This window comes from Mauremys mutica, chromosome 2 (genome assembly GCF_020497125.1).
Source record: "Mauremys mutica isolate MM-2020 ecotype Southern chromosome 2, ASM2049712v1, whole genome shotgun sequence".
Lineage (NCBI taxonomy): Eukaryota > Metazoa > Chordata > Testudines > Geoemydidae > Mauremys > Mauremys mutica.
Genome location: NC_059073.1, coordinates 53,842,634 through 53,863,748, shown reverse-complemented (window position 1 = coordinate 53,863,748; position 21,115 = coordinate 53,842,634). Strand labels below are relative to the sequence as shown.

Below are 21,115 nucleotides of genomic sequence, written 5' to 3'. Positions count from 1 at the left end.
CGGTAGACACTTGCTGGAGCTTTGCAACTTAATTCCCTGAAGATTGGGGTGATAATGCACCTCACAGGGAAGTTATGAAAATAAATGTATTGGTGTTTGTGAATTACTCAGAGCACAGTAACTCAAAAGCCCATGAAGAAATTAATCATTCTGTTGTCAGAGCAGTGTTTGAATAGTGTGCTGTTAATATGTCATGGGGCCACACATTGAACAAGAAAGAGACAACAAATATTGAAAAGCTGCTCGTTCAATGAGCATCATCCATCTTGTGCACTGAATGAGGCTTGGGTCATTCCGCTGAAAAATAGTATGTGATCATGGATGTAAAGATTGCATCATAATACATACACACAAGAGGGCTGAATCAGAGATTCACAGATATTCTGACATTTTCTAAGTTTTAAGTGTTTCTCTTTGCAACCTTAATAATGTTCTTTTAATATACTTTTTATGTATAATTTTACTATACCTACAGACACATATTGCCCTTAAAGCTGGTACATTCAGTTAACAATAACCATGTGATTAACATACTATACTGGTATTTCCCATTGTGTCCACAGCAAATCACATACATATATACAAACACACACACCAAGTTGTATTAACACATTTTTCACTCCCCCAACCCCAATATCTTCTGAAACAGTACACATGTAATAAAATGCACACTGATACCTTTCATAGTTTAATTTCAAAGCCCAGGACATCACTATCTCACAGTAGCTCATTTTCATAAACTAATTACTAATTATACTTTAATGAATCATGAAGACAGTAGTTACAATAAATTAGTCTTGACATATAAAAGGATCAGTACAAACAGGACTTCACCAGCCATCCCAGAGTCTGATTTTGGTTTTTACACACACACACCATGTTCTATCTTTAATTCTGTTGGATACTGTTCCATTTGACACAATATATTTTTACCTTTGATCCAAATCTATTATACAATATAGCATTGAGACAGCATCTGGTAACTGCAGAGGAAACAACATGACCATTTGAGCTAAGTAACTAATGTTGATATTAACATCTGATTTGTACCTCTCCACAGAAGATAATCTCAAAAGCAGCATTGTCTTTTATTCTACATCAATGTTATGAATGGACTTTTTCCTGTATGTCTTATGACCTATTAATGAACTTCCCACAATACCCCTTTTTTCAATACTGTATAATGTACATAAGCAAGAAAGCAAGTGTCATCCTCTACTTAGAGAAGCAAGAATGTTATATATATCAATTACTGTCAATCAAGAAGTGCTAAAGAACAGAAGAATGTTAAACTCTTCCTCCTCCTTGTGTTGTGGTTAATGTCTAACTAACCCATCCGCAATTTTCAGAAAAACAGCTGAAGTGTCACTTAAATGAAAAGAAAACAATTTGAAAATTTGAAAAAGACCACAAAATAGTGGAGAGAGAAATCTTTTCATTGCACTATCATCAGTAGATCCTTATCGATGGAATAATACTTTGCATAAATAGGTATTTCTTTGGTAAGGTCTGTTATACTTAAAAATATGAATTACTTTTAAATATTTGCATACCATTTCAAACAAAATTACCATGAACACCCATTCGTAACTGATTAACATCTATACCTGGAGGAAACACAATACACACAATAACCTTTCAATTTGCTGTCACCCAGATTCTAGCATTGCTATGAAATAGCTGTAGATCAGAAGAACATGCTGTATATCAGCATGCAAGCAATCATACTAAGCATTCACTTTGCTTAAGAACTCCCTTGGTCAATACTGCACAATGCAAATGGAAACAGGATTTTCCCATTTATGGATATGTTTTGCCCTATTAAGATGGCAAGTACTGTATAGCTAAAGCACAAATATGTTGTTTGGCTAAGCGTATTCAAAATTATAAAGCCTTAACTGGGGGAAGCATTCTATAAATTATCACATGCAGAAGCACACACAGTTTCACTTTAATCCAGAGTGTAGATCCCAGCATTGCTAAGAAAGGCAGCAGTGAGCTGGGTGGACCACATGCCACGTCAGTGTGAATATATATGCATGATTGCACATGCAGACTGGGCAAATGGCTCCAGTTTTAAAAATGGTGCTGGATGTGAGGCACTAGATTTCTTAAGGGACTGGTCATGAGATATGGCATCTTTCACATCTAAGCTACCAGTCTGATTCCAGCCCAGATTAGTAGTAACTAAAGGTTGGCATCTGATAACTGTTTGGCAGCCTGAGCGAAAAAAGGATTGGTGATATCAATCTAGCTCCTTTGTTGTCAGCTGTCGGAATCATTAAGGGTATGTCTGCACTGTGATAAAAGACCCACAGCAGAGCGATGGCTGGCCTGGATCAACTCACTCAAGGCTCACAGGGGCTATCATAGTGTAGACATTGGGGCTTGGGCTGAAGCCTGGACTCTGGAACCCTCCGCCCTCGCAGGGTCCCAGAGCCCAGGCAATTGTATTGCCCCACAGCCAGAGTCAGCTGACCCGGGCCAGCTGAGAGTCTTTCATTGCAGTGTAGACATACTCTAAACCAGTGGTTCCCTAACTTGTTATGCCGCTTGTGCAGGGAAAGCCCCTTGCGGGCCGGGCTGGTTTGTGTACCTGCCACATCTGCAGGTTCGGCCGATCGCGGCTCCCAGTGGCCGTGGTTCGCCGCTCCAGGCCAATGGGAGCTGCTGGAAGCAGCGGCCAGTACGTTCCTCGGTCTGCACCACTTCCAGCAGCTCCCATTGGCCTGGAGCAGCAAACCGCGGCCACTGGGAGCTGTGATCGGCCGAACTTGCAGACGTGGCAGGTAAACAAACTGGCCCGGCCTGCCAGGGGCTTTCCCTGCACAGGGGCGGCTCAAGCAATTTCACCACCCCAAGCACGGTGGCACACCGCGGGGAGCGCTCTGCCTGTCGCCGGTCCCGCAGCTCCAGTGGACCTCCTGCAGACGTGCCTGCGGAGGGTCCGCTGGTCCCGCGGCTCCGGTGGACCTCCCACAGGCACACCTGCGGGAGGTCCACCAGAGCCGCTTGCCGCCCTCCCGGCAGAGCGCCCCCCATGGCATGCCGCCCCAAGCACGCACTTGGCGTGCTGGGTCCTGGTGCCACCCCTGTCCCTGCACAAGCAGCGGAACAAGTTTGGGAACCACTGCTCTAAACCCACCATCAAAAGGGACAATGTCTGTCACACCCCACTTGCAGGTTCAGAAAAGAGGCTAATGATTGAAATAGAGAGCATGAATGACCTGGACCTTACCAAGGGATCATTCCAGGTCATGGATTTGCAGGTTGTTGGGACAGCTCTTGGTCAGCTGTGTATCTGTTGTGTGGGTAAAGTCTCTGACACAGACTAGGAAAAATCCTAGCGTCCAGAATGCTGCAAGATATATAAGTGCTGTCCCAGCAAGTAAAAATGTCACATTTTCTGCTCACTTGAAAAAAACAACAGAGAAAACTGGGATGGTGAAATGAAATCAGGGAAAACAGTTGGTAGCTGAGCTAAAAAAACTGAGCAGCATCTGGGGCAGAGGAGGGGAAAGTGCTGAGGACGGCAACAAACTGGAGCAGTTGGTGGGGACTGGCACATGGGCGGGCCTCACTGATGTAGCCACACAGAGAGTTTCTTGGGAGCACGGAATATGCATTACTGAACATCAGCCAGTTAGTGTGCTCTGATTAGACCTGTGGTGCCTGGAAAAGGGTTAGATAAGAAGTGAAATCCTTGCTTCACTGAAGTCAATGGGAGCTCCGCTACTGGCATGAATGGGTCCAGGACTTAATTTTAGGTCTAGGTTTTTGAGCTGTAGCCAGGTTGCTCAAAGCCAATTGTTTGCCAGAAAGGCAAGTGATAGTCTGGTTAGACAAAAAATTAAACTAACAAATTTGCGGTGCATAATCTACAATATGACTAGTTGATCCTGCTGCAAAATACAAGTTTATTTTAGGAAGTATGTACATATATAGCCTCTCTCTGATGCTAAGCAGGGAGATGTCCAAGAACGTACATGGCTGAAAGACTTTTCCCAGACCATGCCAAAACTTGATGGTGCGATCTACATCAACTCCCTGGCTGACAAAGCAGAGAATGGCCTAAAGTACAACTATCTATGTCCTGCCTACAGAGCTATCAAGCGCCAGGCTGCCAGCCATAAACAGCCTTCGAACATCCTCATCATGAAACCAGATGGCTCGTTCTGCTTATTGGCGGATGAGGTGCTGGACAGATGGAACACACATTATGAAAGCCTGCTGAACCACACACCTGCTGACGACTGTCTAGAGATGTGTGACCTGGCAAACCGCACAACTGCAGACCCAAGGGCGCACAGCTGCAGACCACACAGCTGCAGACCCAGGGTAGGTCCTTTGTCACTCAAGGCAGTACAAAAGGCCATCCAAAAGTTATGGCATGGACATGCTGCTGAACCTGTTGGTCTTCCACTCAACCTGTTCAAAGGTGCCTTGGAGCCAGTGAGAATTGGCCTGCATCAACTGTTCTTAATCTTAAATTACAGCCTTTTTCAAACTGCAAACTTAGCTACTGCTCCCACCAGTGAAGATTTCTGTGAATGTGAGTGATGCGTTCTTGTTTCTTGGTATATGTGAGGAGACAGAACTCCACAGTCTGGATGTGCAGAAGTAGGAAGAGTTGAGATTTGACAGCGAGGACAATATGGAAGGAATTACTATAATCAAGACATGAGAAGATAATGAGATGAAGATACTGAGATGTTTAAGCAGACAAGTACCTGAGATAGCACTGAATGCAGGTAACGTTACAGTAGGTAAGAGAAGACAGAATCACTCTAATAAAATATTTAGAAGGTAAGAGACCTGGCAAACAGCTAGGTTCCTGACAGCAGTAATGGCAGTGATGAATAGAGTTTAGAGGGGAGATGCATATAGTTCAGTTTAGGTTGAAGAAACACATTTTATTAATTGGTGAGATATCAAATATACAATAGATATTTTAAAACTGTTATTCCACCTCTAGTTTAATAGACCAGAAAAAATACAGTTCAATTACAATTATGCTTAATGTTCAGCAAGCAACTGTCTTTAACACTACACTACACATCCTGTTATTAAATTAAATACTCTGTATCTGCTTCTTACAGAAACTAGTCATTCTTATAAGGTTTTAACTAAAGAACAGCTGCAGACATAAACCATACTGCATGGACTTTTAAAGTAATTTCTGTGTGTTGGGGGGAAATACATACTTGTGACATGATGTTTCATCTTGCATCAAATTATGACTGCAAAAATGTGTCCAGTGCAAATACACAGCAAAGCTTTGCAAAAAAATGTTGTCAATTTTTGTCACGCATTCTCTGGATTAAATGAAGTGAGATCAGAGTCTCAAATTCACTGAAGAAAAGGTATAAGATCTAGATGTCTGAAAACACTGTAGTGCTCCTGATATGCATTTTTAGAACGTGAGACCCACAAAGATGAGTGCTCATATCTTTGATTTCCTAACAATGCCAAAAAGCCTGTGTTTATAAGTGTGAAATTTCTGTTTGAACAAACATACCACTCACTGTAAAAAACAATATAAATTATATGTGCCTTAGGCACTCTTACACAGTAGGTGTGGACACTGATTAGGCTGTCCCAACTGAGTGATTTAAAATTGCCCGTATCATAATGTTTAGTGATTGAAGAAGTCAAAACCTTCCCTGAGGTCAAACTCCTCCAAGATATCCTGCACATGGAAATATAGCTTCACAAGATTAATCTGTGCCTTCTTTTTGGCTGTAAATAAAACACTGAGTACTAAAATTTTAACTAAGGGCATGGCTACACTTGCAGATGTAGAGCACTGTGAGTTAAACCCGCCTTCGGAGAGCGCAGGAGGGAAAGCGATGCAGTCTGTCCACGCTGACAGCTGCTTGTGCACTGGCATGACCACATTTGCGGCACTTGCAGTGGCATTGGGAGCAGTGCATTATGGGCAGCTATAGTGACTGCAACGTGCTTTTCAAATGGGGGGGTGAGGTGGAGTGTGACAGGGAGTGTGTTGTGTGTATGTGGAGGGAGAGAAAGTGGGTTTTGAGGGGGCTGTGAGCATGTCAGCATGCTGACTTGTAAGTTCAGACAGCAGCACATCTCTCCCTTCCACCCCCCGCCTCTCTCTCACACACAGCATTCCCGGCTGTCAGAAATGGAGCTTTCAAAGGGCATATCCGCATTCCTCCAGTGATTCAAAACAATGACAAGAATGGCCACTTGATTTAAGGGGATTATGGGACGTTTCCGGAGGCTGATCAGATCGCAGTAATGCAACACCTCATCCACATGGGTGCCGCAGCGCTCCAGCGGGGGTGCAGCAAACGTTATTCCACTTGCCGAGGTGGAGTACCAGTAGCGCTGTAGCCGCGGAGTCAGAGCGCTCTACGTGCCTTGACAGTGTGGACTGGTAGTGAGCTTGGGCGCCTGGGGCTCCTTTATTGCGCTGTAACTCGCAAGTGTAGCCAAGCCCTTAGAGAAAGAAGTCTATCCATCTTAGTCCCTACAATGTTTAAATTAATTTAATTATATTACATGGCAAAAAAACTACATTAAAAGTATATTAAGGTTACAAAGCTAATGAGATAGGAAATGCCAGAATTAAGATTGTCTGTGCAATCTTAATTTGTCCCCACTATGCATATGCATTATGATAATCTTTTGTATGACCACATGCTATTTTTCCAGCACCCTTCCTGTGTTTGAAATAAATCATCAGGAAGTTCCATACTGTGGTCTGATTCAGCAAGACACTTTAACACCTGTGTAAGTCTTAGCATGTGACGTCAACGTTTAATGTTATGATCTGCACGCTTAAAGTTACATGACTGCGTACATTGCTGAGGGAGGGTCTGCATGTAGGTGAACATTTCCCGTAACAATTTTTTCCAATGGAAATCTGAATTTTTAACTAAATGAAAAGTTTTGTGGGAAGTACCAGCTTTCCAGGGAGAAGGGGAAGGGGGAAACAGTTTTCATCAGCAAACTAAGTACTTCTTGGTTATCTGCGGTCTGCAGATTTTTTATGACAAGTCCAAACAAATTTGGTTTCATCTACATTTTCCGCAGAAAACTCCTCCATTTTCTGACCAGTTCTACCTAAATGATTAGGTTATCAAAAATATTTCAACTCACATTCTAAATGCCCAGTATTTATTATTATAGTATTCCAATATATGTTCAAATATGAATATGAAATATTAGAATCAAGTGATTATACATCATGCCTACCTTTAAGAAAAGAAATCCTGGCCTCATTGAAGTCAGTGACAAAATTCCCATTGACTTCAATGGAGCTAGGATTGCATCGTAGGTGTTTAGGTTACCTGAGCAGCCTTGGAGATATTCAATTTTTATTTGTAAAATCATTTTCCCCTCAGTTAACTTATACATACAAAACAACAAATCCTGCATCTTGGCAGAGGGTTAGACTAGATGACCCTTGCGGTCCCTTCTAACCCTTTGGTTCTATGCTACATACATCTATATGGGTTTGGACAATGGCAGAGCTGCCTTAGAAATTGGAGATGTCCTAGCTTAGATTTCCATCAACCCAGACTGCTACCATCCCCACCATCCACCCTGGCTTGAAAACTAACATTGAAAATTGGAATAAAGATGAACTGTAGGCTTTTAGTTTTAATAAAAACTATTATTTAAATTTCCCTTTCCACACTGAATGATTGCACAAGCATGTGCTCAGAATTAAGAGGCTGCTCTATGACATCAGCATATCGATTTCTGGGGGTTCACGCAAAGCTTTTCACATTGTTTCTGGACTACAGATTTACACCCCTGTAACTGCCTGTCAGACATCATTTCTGCTTTATGAATAAATAATACTATGCCCAAGGGAAACATTTGAAATAAGAAAAAAATCAATATATGTCTAGCACATGTTAGGCAGTCATTCAGCTGAAGTCTGTCTCAAATACATGGGGCAATTTTAACAACAAAACAAAAGCATTCTAATATGTAAGGAGGGCTGTTAAGAAGACTACCATTTTTCCACTGTTCATCCTATTACAAGAGAAACAATATTCTCCTTTTAAAATGTGAATAGATACACTGATTGCAAAGTATTCAGTGATTACCATCTACAGATTTCTAATGTTATATTCACATTTCAAAGAAGGTGGTAGCAAACTGTCTCTCACTTTGCTACTCTTGGATTTGTTTCAATGCACATCTGTGTAATAAAGATGACTATTATTACAATTGACTTAGTTTTTATTTTAAAGCTATCAGCTTATTCTAAAATTGCCTTTTTTTTTCCTGAGACAGGCCTGGGATCAAAGGTGAAACAAAAGCAGGGTAAATTAATCATTCATGCAGTCTGGTAATCACCTTAGGCATTCTTGCAATGTAAGCCTATTTTCACAGTCACCACAATTGTTGTGGTTCTGACATGTACCGTAGCAGCTCTGTGATTGCAAATCCACACCAGAAATACTTGGATCCCTCGACTTTATGATATACTAAAATAAAATTATGATATATGTGACCTCAGATTTTGTTGTAATTTGTTTCTTTAATATTTTCTATATTATATATATAGCACACAATTGGGAATGAAAGGGTGGATCTTTAGTTAACTGCTCCAAGGAAGAAAAAATTTCTCTTTGAATCACAAAAGGTTATTCACTCTGCCTTATCAAACATGGACCTGGCCACAGTGATCTATGTCTTCATCAGAGACCCTATAAATCTGTTTGCCATGGAAAAACACAGAATTTGCATTTTTTACAGAGAATCTTTAGTTTTTAAATTTTGTGAAAAAATAAAAACATATACAGTAGAACTCTGTTTATCCGACCCTTCGTTATTCGGCTCTCCGGATTAATCGAACCACCAGCACACACACAGGAATATGGGAAATTGACACTTCAGTCTTAGGTCTTAATCAGTCTTGATTATCTGATCTGGCCCCAGTCCCAATTAGATCGGATAAACAGGGTTCCATTGTATATCAATAAAACATTGTGTTCAGCTGATACTTCTATTGTGGCTAGGGAAACAAAAGTTCAGTGTTTCATTTTAATTGCAGAAAGACACAGATTTTGGTGGATTTTTATTCAGAGAATTTTGGGGGCTTTATCACAGAAAACTAGGATCCCATGTCTTTGCGAATTCCAGGCTTAACTACAGCATCTCATTCATTACACCTGGGTATAAGCACTTTGACATGAGAAAAGCATCTACTAATCCAGAATGTAGTGGCCAGTCTTCACAGCAAAACATCACCCCACTTCTCTGTTCACAGTGCTGGCTCCCCAAATAACAGCATCTCTATTTCAAAGTCTCAGTGTTAAGCCTCTTCATGGAAGTGCCAACAATAGGATAGAAATTGCCTCTCCTCAATGACAACTTTTTTCCCTGGCAATTGCACTTCTCAGGAACAATAAAAATGCCAACTTCAAGTGTGAAACTCATGAGAGCAGGAGGCAGGGCCTTCTCAGCTACAGGGCCCAAGCTACGGACCTCATTACCAGAGGAAAGGGGAGTGACCATAATTTTTTCAGCGTCAGAGCAAAGAGTAAAACCCAAATCTTCAGTTTAGTGTTCCCACTGCTGCAACTCAGAACAGTGCAGAAGTTAAAAGGAGAAGGGGAAAGAGGTGGAGGCAAAAAGGAAGACTATCATTATCTAAGAGCTGTCTTCAAAATCACTGATCAGGGGTGGATTTTGGAGCCAGAGCTCCACAACTCAAGCAGCTTTGTTTTCTCCTCTCAGGCAGATCCCTTACTCCTCTTCCCTCGCAGTGCTCTCATGCGGGGTTCAGTAGAGCTCCATCTTGTCCTCCCTCCTGTTCAATATGAACATGGAAGTGTCAGTGAGGAAGCATGGGCTGCACGGCCTTCAGTATACTGATGATAACAGGTGCTGGAACTAGGGATGCGGGGGGCGCTGCAGCACACCCCTCCCCCGGCTTGAAGTGGCTTCCATCATATACTGGGTTTACAGTTTGATTCAATGGCTCTCAGCACCCCCCACTATAAAAATTGCTCTAGCACCCCTGATGATGACATAAGCTTTATGTTTTTATGATCTCTTCTGATTATACAAGTTGCAGCTGAACAATTTTCTCAGTGTCTGGTTAAGACTGAGGCATACCTGGTTGATACTTCAATCCAAATAAAACAGAGGGGATACTGGTGGGTTAGAGGAAGGAACCAGAGGATATGGCGAGCCTATACCTGTGGAAGGATGTTAGGGTGTAGGCCACTGTAGGGAGAGCCAGGAGTGTTTTGTGACTCATGCTGGAAGCCAGACCTGGTGGAGCTGATTAGCTCCAATCCATGGTATAAAAGTGATTTTTTGAGGAAAGTGAAGTACCTAAGGGCAGGGACTAGTGGTCTTGCAGAGAGAAACCATGAGAACAAGCCAAGCTCAGGAGAAAGCTTATGCTGAAGTTTGTGTTCCATTATTTATGTTAAAGATAGAACCAAACCTCAGGAAGGGGGTAAGGACTTGAATATACATGCAAGTTATTCCAGATTAAGGTAGGGCGTGAATTTAAAGCAGAAGAGCTATCCCTGAATAACTTCATGTATAGAGAAACTCTAAATTTTGAACACTAAACCGTCGTGTGTGCAGACACTCATGCTGTTTTGAGACAGCAGTGTGGGGGCTCTGCCTCTTCCCACTGCCTGTCTGATTGAGAGTGTTTGTCCACCAGTTGTTCACATCTTGGAGCCTGATTAGATTTCCAGGTACTGAAGAATGATCAGGTTTCAGCAGCAACCAGGCTGGCTCTCTTATATTTGCATCTGGCTAGCAGATTAAGATTTTCTCTGTCAGAAGTGAACTTCGCATGCTGAACTTCATTAATACTTGCAGAGTGGCAAACAACCAGCATGTTACACCAATGCTTCATGGTCCATGCTAGCTGTCTGAGTTTATGGGTGGGGGCTAGGTGCTGTTTCTAAGAAGAAATAGCCTGGCACATGCCTACTTGAGAGATTGCATTTCCCCCAGTGTCACAGTTGCTCTATATAGCAAAGAACTACTATCTCTTTGCTCACAACACAGTAATTCTGTATCCCAAAATTGTATCAGCCTTTAAGATGAGCAGAGGCAACTGAGGTGGAGTGGTCTTGGTGTAAGAGAGGAAGCTTCTTGCAGCGTTCTCGCTATAATCTTATATATACCTAACATTTTAATCTTGAGGATGAATTTATGCCAAAACATGCAAATGTGAACATGCACTATCACCCCCAAAGTACATATACTATTACAGTTTTCAGCATGAGTAGCAATAGATTTATCAGTCGTCTAAATCAGCAGATCTTTACTCAGATCCCAGCTGACTTCAGTGAAGTTTGCCTGAGTAAGGACTCAGGAAAAATTGTGCAAGGATCTCAGGATTTAGCACATGTAGTGAAGCATGTCCCAACAACAGAATTTTATCCTAATATTGTGCAGCTCAGTAATACAGCAAGAATTAAAAAGCATTAACTCACTGAATATGAAATTGATACTAAAACAAAAAATGCTGTTTTAATACACCGTATATTGCTAGAGAGGAGGGGAAATAGGTGGCTATCTTCTGAACTGTGAAATCTCATTTGGACAAGCTTGGGGGGAAAAAGATCAAGCTTCTTGATTCCATGCAAAAACTGCAGTTCCTGCTGCTAAACACATTTTTCTAGGAAAAAGTCAAAATACTCTCCTGAACAAAGAGACATCTACTGTCAAGTATTGTAGCGCCCTGACTCTCTTGCTTGAATTAACAAAAGGAAGATTGTTTTCCATCATACCAGCTTCAGTTGTTTAGTGACTATGGGTTCACAAAGGGCAGCTCAGAGCACACTTGAAATACTATGCCAAGATCCTAAAAAGGCACAGTTTGTCTTGAAGGGAGGGGAACTGAATCCCATTAAGGAAAAGCTGAATTAAAGGGTGAAACCCCATTTTGTAAGAGTTCTCTTGTGTATAGTATGTGAAAATTGCTACCAGATGTCTCCCTTCCTTTCCCTTCTGTTTTGGAGATCCTGTTAAGACAGCCTAATTAGACAATCAAATAGAAGGATAAGGGGCAACTTTCAGGCCTTGCTATTTGGTTATATGCACGTTGGCAAAATATATTTCTGTGACATTTTCAATTAATAATTGTGTCTGAACATTATGAGATTGATGCTGATAGAAACTGGAAATTCCTTTTTTAAACCCCAAGCTAGACAGGCAGCTGCAGGGAAAATTTCCTCATTCTGCCTTTCCTGTGACCTCAACCCTGACATGACAGGATCCCACTATCTAGAGGTGAAGTATAGTTCAGTCTACACACCAGCAGCTCTTCTATACAGAGGCCACAAACTCTTAGTTGCATTAAATGATGTATGATAGTTTGGTGATGTAATCTCTTTTCTGTTGTGAACTGCACTGAGACCTGCAAATAAGTCCCACTTAGATTGTGGTCCCAGAACTGAAAGACAGTGTTTTATCCAATAAGTTACACAGCTTCATCCCACTTTATTCTTTTGCCATTTTGCACAATCAGTGTATATCACACTATTGAATCTCCCTCAACTATATATTTCAGTCTCTATTAATCACACTAAATAAAGGGAAAACTCACTAGTTCTACATCTGGATAGGAAAGATCTGGCCAAAGTAATGTGACTCAATGGCCAGAGAGTAGAAACCATCATATTAATAAGCTAATTGCCCAAAGGGGTAACTAAAGGAAAGCACATTTTCTTTTTAGCCTAGTATAGAAAACTTGGCTAAATGAGGATATTAGCTCTTCTTTAGTTACTACAGGAAGTACGTGCCTGCATGAGTCTAGAGACAATCTATTGGGCTGTCTGGTGAAGAGAGACCTGTCCTATTAGTAGTTTTCTGTGATGTGGTTTCTGCTCTGTTCTACTATTTGTGGTAAGATAAAAGCTCTCTTTTAGTTCCTGATTTTTTTTTCTTTTATAGATCTGATTTTTCACCTTAAAGATCGACAGCTTTCTTCAAACAGGGACAGAAAATTCAATGAATTTTTGGCCATGCACACATCATGATCTTTTCCTCTCATATCAGATTAGTGTCGGGGCTGAAAGTAGGAGTTTGAGCCATGACAGAATCAAATACTGCCATCATGACTGAAAAACAGAACTCCAAAGGCACATGTGATATGAAACAGATCTATATAAAAGACAACTTTACACACATTATATATATATTAAAAAAAAACACACACACACACACACAACCGACCACATTTGCAAAACATATCACAAATCTTTTTTTAATGCTGATGTAATTTTGAGTTTTTACATAGCATATCCAGGATTATTAAGCCATAAGTAACAACTTCCATAAAAGCTGAATGTAATGGTATTATCCGGTTTAATTGGTCAGAACTGGTACCTCCATAAATTACAGGTGTCTGTACATAAGGCTGAACTAAATCCAACCTGACCTCCAGAGCAAACAAAAAAAAGCAGTTATATAAATAATTACCTGCAGTCTCTGTAAGGTCGGATGTTCAAGTGATCTATAGCATTGATGGATGCTCCTGGCCAAAAAAAAGAGAAGGAAAAGCTCACGATTCTAAACATGTGAATCCAGTTAATGATAGAACAGTGGGTGAGGGAACAAAATAGATAGTTATTTTCTCATGTTTTTTCCAATTTAAAGGGAGACTCTTAGAGTACAAATATTTTTAGACAACATATTTCCTAATTTATTATTAGCAGCACCTTGCAGTATTAAAGAATTTAAAAGCTAATTCACTAAGTTTGCTATTTATATTTTTCACTTATTTTTTGCATTTTACAGCTTGGGTAAAGAAATGAGACTAGCTTTTTTATTCTCTCTCTCCTGCACTGAAAAAAAGTTATATGGATCCTGCAGGTACAGTTAGAATAGTTTACTGCCATGCAACCACACTGTCTTCAAACTATGCTTCAATGACACTTGTATAAGTCCACTACCCTCATGGGGTTTGCACAGGATAACCAATTAGACTTAGTAAGCAATTATGTTAATTATGCACCTAAAGGAATAGAATCCAAGACTTTGTCTACATGAGAAAATTTAACCAAATCGGTTTTAAAACTGATTTCGCTACATCAGTGCGGCCTCTTGTGTCAGTGTTTATTTAGCTTTAGAAGTGCCTAGTAAGGATTAGCTTAAATTGTAAGGAATTGACTTCTTACGTCAATATAAAGCAATCTTAAACCAAAATAAGAGTATCCACACCAGGCACTTGCACTGCTTTAAATAAATCAGTTTCTAAACTAGTTTAGTTAAATTGGCATAGAGAAGGCCTTATCCTTGCTGGGTTTTCAGAACTATTAACAGTATTTAAAAATAAATTTTTAATATTAAAATAAGCAGAAATGACTCTGAATACACAAAAAGACTAGATTTCCACAACATGTGCCATTTTTACACAGGCAATTTTCAGAGAGATAAAGTTTAAAACAGCCTAAGCTTTCAGGGACAATGACAGATGATCATTTTTTCAGGCTTTAAGAGGATATGCTCATACAGTATTTTTCCCCTGACACAAATTATGGCTAATGTTAATGTGTATTACAAGTCAAATTTTTCACACACAAAGGTGAGAATATTCTCAGAATGTATTATTCAGCTCTATTTGCTAGTCCAGGTATCTCCATTATTGAAGAATTCTTCTAAAAATACCCCAATACAAACATACTACACAGTTGTTGCTTAGCTACATTCTCAATTACTACAAAGCTGGTCTTCCACATTCACTGTCAAGGTCAAAGCAATTGTTTTTCACTTCAACTTTAAAGTTCTCCTGTTTATGAAAAGACGTTACCCCTGTCCTACTTTGTAACACACAGTATATAACATTTAGCAATGGGGAAACTGGTCAGCAGCCTTATATTTACCTGAAATTTCTCTCCTAACAGACTAATTCTTTGGAGAAGATAAAATACCAAAGACAGCTAACATGGTTTTAAATGTTACATCTTTACTGCCTTAATAAGCTCTGTTTATTTTAACTACACCCATCAACATGATATCCAAGTGCCTCACAAAGTTGTATTAATTTTAATGACTGATTTACTGTAACAGGGTGGCCCTTTAAGAGCCAGAGGGCCTGGGCAAGCCAGCCCTGTTTGATTATCAGACGCAGCTGATTCCTATTAAAAAAAAACAGAGCGCTCAGTCAAAGGGGATTTGTAGGAGGGAGGCTAACACTTATCTCTGAACCTGGAGCAGAGTGAGGTACAGATAAAAGGCCTCTGGGCCCTGCAGCCTGTGTTGGCCAGTGGAATAGCTTTGCTGTGTTACTTTGTGAGGTTTTTGTTTGAATTAAGAAACTGTGCCCTGAGGGAAGGGCTTGCAAGATCCTTGTGTGTGGAATTAGTGCTTCCTGGAGAAACTGGTCAGTGGCCTTATATTTACCAACAGACCTGAAATTTCTCTTTTCTCTTTCCAAGAGCAGAACAAACAATGAGGAACTGCATTAGTCTTGTATTTATTATTCTCTGGTGCAGCCCCAAAAGCAGATAAAATGATTGTTTTTAAAAACAATCATCTCTGAGTGCAATGGAAAAGGTAAAGCAAAGAGGTGAGTTTTGGACTATACCCTAAATGTGCTCTGGTTCTGCAGGAAGGTTCTCCACTGACAGGGGGTGTCTCCACCTCTTACTAGTCTTGCCCTGTCTGCTGAATATTTTATTGCCCCTGAAGAATGCATTTGTAATTAATTTATAAATAATGAAATGAGCATTGGTAATATACCAAAGGCAAAGTAAGCAATTATAAAGCATCATTGCCTGTGCTGTTCCTGCAGTACAGCTACAACAATTAATCAAGTAGAAATTCTGTCAGTTACAAAATCAAATTGAATGTTATAATCTCAGGCGCCTGTGACTAACAAAAATAAATAAATCTAGGCAGGTCAGAAAGAGAGCCAAAATATTGAAACCCAAGGCAGAAATTCAATAGAATATACCAATCACATACATAGTTTCACATATTAACGATATGTTTCCTATCACTTGAAAAGAAACGGAGATTACACAACCCATAGTTATTTATGAAACAAAACAAATCATTTGAGTAATATTGGCATAAAACTAAGAAAATAGTAAACAAGTGCTGGAGATCTTCATTTTTATTTCTGATGCATAATGTAGCTCCATTGACCTCTGGTTTCCTAGTAACAGGTTCTTGAGGTATGACATTTATAACCACAAATACTGCAATGTCAACTGTCATGTATTGTTCCTGTTTCACAATGAATCTGGGATATGTCTCAAGATAGTGAAGCAACACGAGAGAGATTACCTACAGCTCCTGTATCATTACAATCTCTGAGGTTTTTGTTTTTTAATCCAACACTAGGGTATTCTGTGGGGTGCCAGTGAAGGGGGCGGTGGTGACATGGCATGGAAGGTGCCCTCAGAAGATCCACTGCAGGTGAATCATGGGTGTGCAGGAACTCATCCCACATTTTGAGAAATTCAAAGCTGTGCTCCTGTAGGAGGAATACTGGATTTCCAAACAACGTGGCACTCCCTGCCTGTATGCATGCAGGTTAGAATCCAGCCCAAGGGGCTCACTTGGCATGTGAATACATTAGGTAGGGTTTTACAGGCTCTCTCAAATTGATATGATGTGGACATGTAAGAAATGCAGTGCTGGAAATGTAAGTACATTGATGCCTAAAACTATACAAGTTCTGGGTCAGAAGGTGGCTGCTTCATAAATGAAAAAGCATTATGGGCCAAATTGTGACCTTTAGTACCGGCCACCCAAGCAACAAGGGGCATAAGGCTCCTCCTTGCTCCCCTGCATGGGCTGTCCACATTGTCACAGAGTGGGAGCAGAGCAGCCTCTGCAGGCCACTACTCATCTAATCATTTGGGTGGGAGATGGGTGGACCCTCCTCCTCTCCAACAGTGGGCTGACCCACACAGGTGAACTAGTACAGAGCAACTGTAACACCAAAAGACCCTGATCGGCATCAGCCAGGATCAAATCTTGGACCAGTGGAGCTTAATGCACATAATGTACGACATTATGGGACAGAAAAAAATTGAGTGACCTCGCGTGGGTCCAGGACTAAGGGGAGTCAGAGGTAAACAGCCAGCTATAAAGCAAAAAGAAGTACTTCTCCAGTCTAGCCCAATGATGATGGATCTCCAAGAGTGCTGGACAGAGGCAGTACCATGACTCTATACTCCTCTGTCGTGTACCAGCTGAGCTGATGCAGGGGGCAGCACATCCTGCAGCCTAGAAAAAGTATAGCAAGTTTCCACTATTCCCAGAACACCACAGAAATTCTGACTGAACCAGGACTCCCAACTACTGCATAGCCTTTCCTCAGTCTTCCCCAGTGCAAGCAGGATCTTAAAGTCACAATTCAATAGATAACACAGATACAAATCTATGGTTCAAATGTTGCCTTCAGATACTTTCACACAACTCTCACTGAGGACAAGAGTTGGGTGCAATTATCTGAGGCTGAATTAGTTCATTACGCATGAATCTGACTACATTAGATTGTCATTCTAAGCCCAAGAGAAGCTCAGCATCAACCCCCGAGAAATGGAGAAGGGTTTAGATCAGGGGCAGGCAAACTACGGCACGGGCTGCATCCAGCCCGTCAGACTTTTAATCCAGCCCTCGAGCTCCCGCCGGGGAGTGGGGTTGCGGGCTTGCCTCGCTCTGCGCGGCTCCCAGAAGAAGCAACCTGTCTCTCCCCCCCGCCCCCAGATCCTATGTGTAGGGGCAGCCAGAGGGCTCTGCACACTGCTCCTGCCTCAGGCGCCAGTTCTGCAGCTCCCATTGGCCAGAAGCGGCACCTGCAGATAGGGCAGCACATGGAGCTGCCTGGCCGGCGCCAAGCCTCTGTCTGGGAGTCAGAAGCAGGACATGCAGCTGCTTCCAGGAGCTGCGGGAGCAGCGCCTGCGGATGGGGCAGCGAGCAGAACCACCTGGCTGCACCTCCCCATAGGAGCCAGAGGGGGGACATGCCGCTGCTTCCAGGAACTGCTTGAGGTAAACGCCACCTAAAGTCTGTACCCCTGACCTCCTCCTGTTCCTCAACCCTCTGCCCCACCCCTGATCCCCCTCCTGCCCTCTGAACCCCTCGGTCCCAGCCCGGAGCACCCTCCTACACCCCAAGCCCCTCATCCTCAGCCCCACTCCAGAGCCTGCACCCACAGCCAGAGCCCTCACCTCCTCCCGCACCCCAACCCCCAATTTCGTGAGCATTCATGGCCCTCCATACAATTTCCATACCTAGATGTGGCCTTGGGCCAAAAAGTTTGCCCACCCTTGGTTTAGATACAAGATTGCTATGAGGCCCAATTCCTGTGTTGCATGATAACCAATTAAATCTTGCTGGGAAGTGCAGGTCTTGGGCAGGGTTACTCAATGGGATTCTGTATACACAAGGGGAGGTGGAAGGAAGTAGAAGTAGAGTGAGAGAAAGGAACTACTAGTGCTGTTTCAGAAGAAGTCTGCACATTTAGGAAAGACTGAACTAGTCTCAATTCATTCATTTTTCTATACCTATTAAAGTGTCGCACAGAAACCCAATCCAGTGTCTAAACACTTCTAACACATGTATTTCCCCCACAATTGTCTTTGTATTCAATATGTTTTTCCAAATGGAAACCTGCTTTTTATTTTTCCTTCAGCTCCTGTTGCAGTGAGGAATGACAGGAAACTGGATAGGTCTGGCATAGGCAAGGAAACCTGTTCAGTGCAGCAGGGGGAAAAATCAGTTATCTCACACATACCAGCAACATCACCTGTCACTCTGAAAGAAATGGGGGCTCTGAATGATACTGAACTATAATAATGCCAGTGCTTTTATATTCAAAAGGTTCCACTAAGTGCTATTCTCCATCTGTTAGAAAATAGATCACACAGAACCTTCTAGCCAGATGGAGCCATCAAAAACTCTCTTCATCTATCATGTAGCTCATACATGACTTAAATGCACATTCATTCATATTCTCCTGCTCTGCCTGCTGCAAAATATCCAAAAGACAAACTACACAAAAACCCATATTTACAGTTTAAATACCATGGCAAAGTCTCACTCAACTCAGTTTTTCTCTTCTTCTTTCACTGACATGAAAAAACACTTGTGTTACTCACTTGAATGCATGTCTACATTTTGTAGAATATCTGGGAATAAATACAAAAATGAAGGCAGGCATAAGGTTGATGGGATTTCTCTAAAAGTAAAAAAGTTGCTTACTTTGTACTGTAACTGGAGTTCTCTGAGACTATGCGATCCCTACTTGTATTCCATTGTGCCTGAGACCAGAAGAGTTTTTCTAACAGTGTCCATTGCTCTGTGACTGTGTTCTGCTACTCCTTGTGCTCCAATCCAAGGGCATCAGAGGCGGTGTGGACCAACTGCCAGTCCCATTCCTTCTTTACCACAAATCTATATATAAAGATCTGAAGCAGAGGGGAAAGAGAATGGGTAGTAGAACACAGATAAGGTCAATACATCACAAAGGAATCCTGTTACTGTATTAGGTAAGTAACTTTTCTTTCTTCTTTGAGTGACAGTCCATGTGTACTCCACTGTGGGTGACTGACAAGCAGCATTCATTGCATAGGAGGGTGCGAGGACCTCTGTGGTACTGCTGACAGAAGGACTACTGTGCTGAGGGATGTATCAGCTGCAGAAGCCTGGACTAACGCATAATGTCTCAAAAGGTATGTACTGAACCCCATGTAACCACTTTACATATTTCAGCAAGAGGAAAATCTCAAAGGCAGGCTACGGAAACAGCTTGGGCTCTAGTACAGTGACCTCTAAAGCCCTGTGGTGGTGGAGTGTTTTCTCAACACGTAACATAGTAGAATGCATCCCACAGTCCATTTGGAAAGTCTTTGGAAAGAGACTGCTTCCCCTGTCATTTGTTCTGCGAAATATATGAGGTGATTTCCTAAATGGCTTTGTTCTTTGGAGATAGAATGCCACTGCTTGACTGATATCGAAGGAATGCAGGCTTCTCTCTCCATTAGTGGTGTCTGGTTTGGGGAAGAAGGTAGATAGGTGGACTGTCTGATTCAGGTGGAAATCTGAGATCTCTTTGGGGGTAAATTTAGGGTGCAGCCACACCGAAATGTTATCCTTATAGAAGACTATGTACAGTGGATTCACCATAAGGGCTTTAAGGAAAGAAGATATTCCAAATAGTAGGGATGTCAAAGTCCTCTGGGGTTACTCTCTGTGGACACTGAAAGGGTCCTGTCTCAGTCCCATGCTGCAGTAGAAAGAAACTGGAAAGGCGGTCGGTCCACACTGCCTTTATACACTCTCATGGGAGCGTGAGGAACAGGAGACTGGACCAATGGACATTGTTAAACAAAAATCTTCCAGTCCCAGGCACATGGAGTGCATACACATGCACAGTGGAATCCACATAGGGACCATCAATCAAAATGGAATTCTACCCTTTACAATCCAGAGATATGCATTTCAGCAGTCATGCATGTTGTATAATATTGCTGCCCCACTCCTTCAGACACATTGTCATTCTTCTGCTGAGCAGTAGCACGTGGGCATCCAGTGGAAGAGGAAATCCGAATATAATTGGAGTCCACATCACTAAGTATAATTTGTTTTATTTATACACATACACCAGCCCTAGATCAGAGGTGGCCAGTCAGCATGCAGGCAATCCCTTCATTCAGGAATCTCATACTAATCCCCAAGTCTCAGGGCAGACTCATCGATTTTAAGGTCAGAAAGGACCATCGTGATCATCTAGTCTGACCTCCTCCAAGCTGTAGGCCACAGAACCTCTCTCACTCCTGAAATAGACCCCTAACTTCTGGCTGAGTTACTGAAGTCCTAAAATCATGGTTTAAAAACTTCAGGTTACAGAGAATTCACCATTTACACTAGTTTAAATCTGCATATGACCCGTGACCCATGCTGCAGAGGAAGGCCAAAAAAAACAAACAAACCTAGGGTCTCAGCCAGTCAGACCTGGGAGAAAATTCCTTCCTGACATCAAATATGGCAGTCAGTTAGACCCTGAGCCTCATTTAATGCACAGGAAGGACCTGCTTTGGGGGATGAATCAGGACTGTATAATCAAGCAGGTGGTTGTTTCCACAGGACTCCTACTTCATTTCTAGCAGACACTGCAAGGAGTGTAGTGAA

At 41.8% G+C, this 21,115-nt stretch overlaps 1 protein-coding gene across 2 annotated transcripts in view; it reads right to left on the bottom strand.

Annotated features, from left to right (window-relative positions):
- The window catches only part of PAG1 (phosphoprotein membrane anchor with glycosphingolipid microdomains 1), a 121,403-nt gene extending 102,080 nt beyond the window's left edge, over positions 1 to 19,323 (bottom strand). For both annotated transcript variants that reach the window (XM_045003154.1, XM_045003153.1), the window contains exons 1-2: positions 19,187 to 19,323; positions 13,447 to 13,501 (exon numbers count right to left, since the gene is read on the bottom strand). The gene's annotated coding sequence lies outside the window, so the exon portion shown is untranslated. The remainder of the gene's footprint in view (positions 1 to 13,446; positions 13,502 to 19,186) is intronic.
- Positions 19,324 to 21,115: the final 1,792 nt, after the last annotated feature.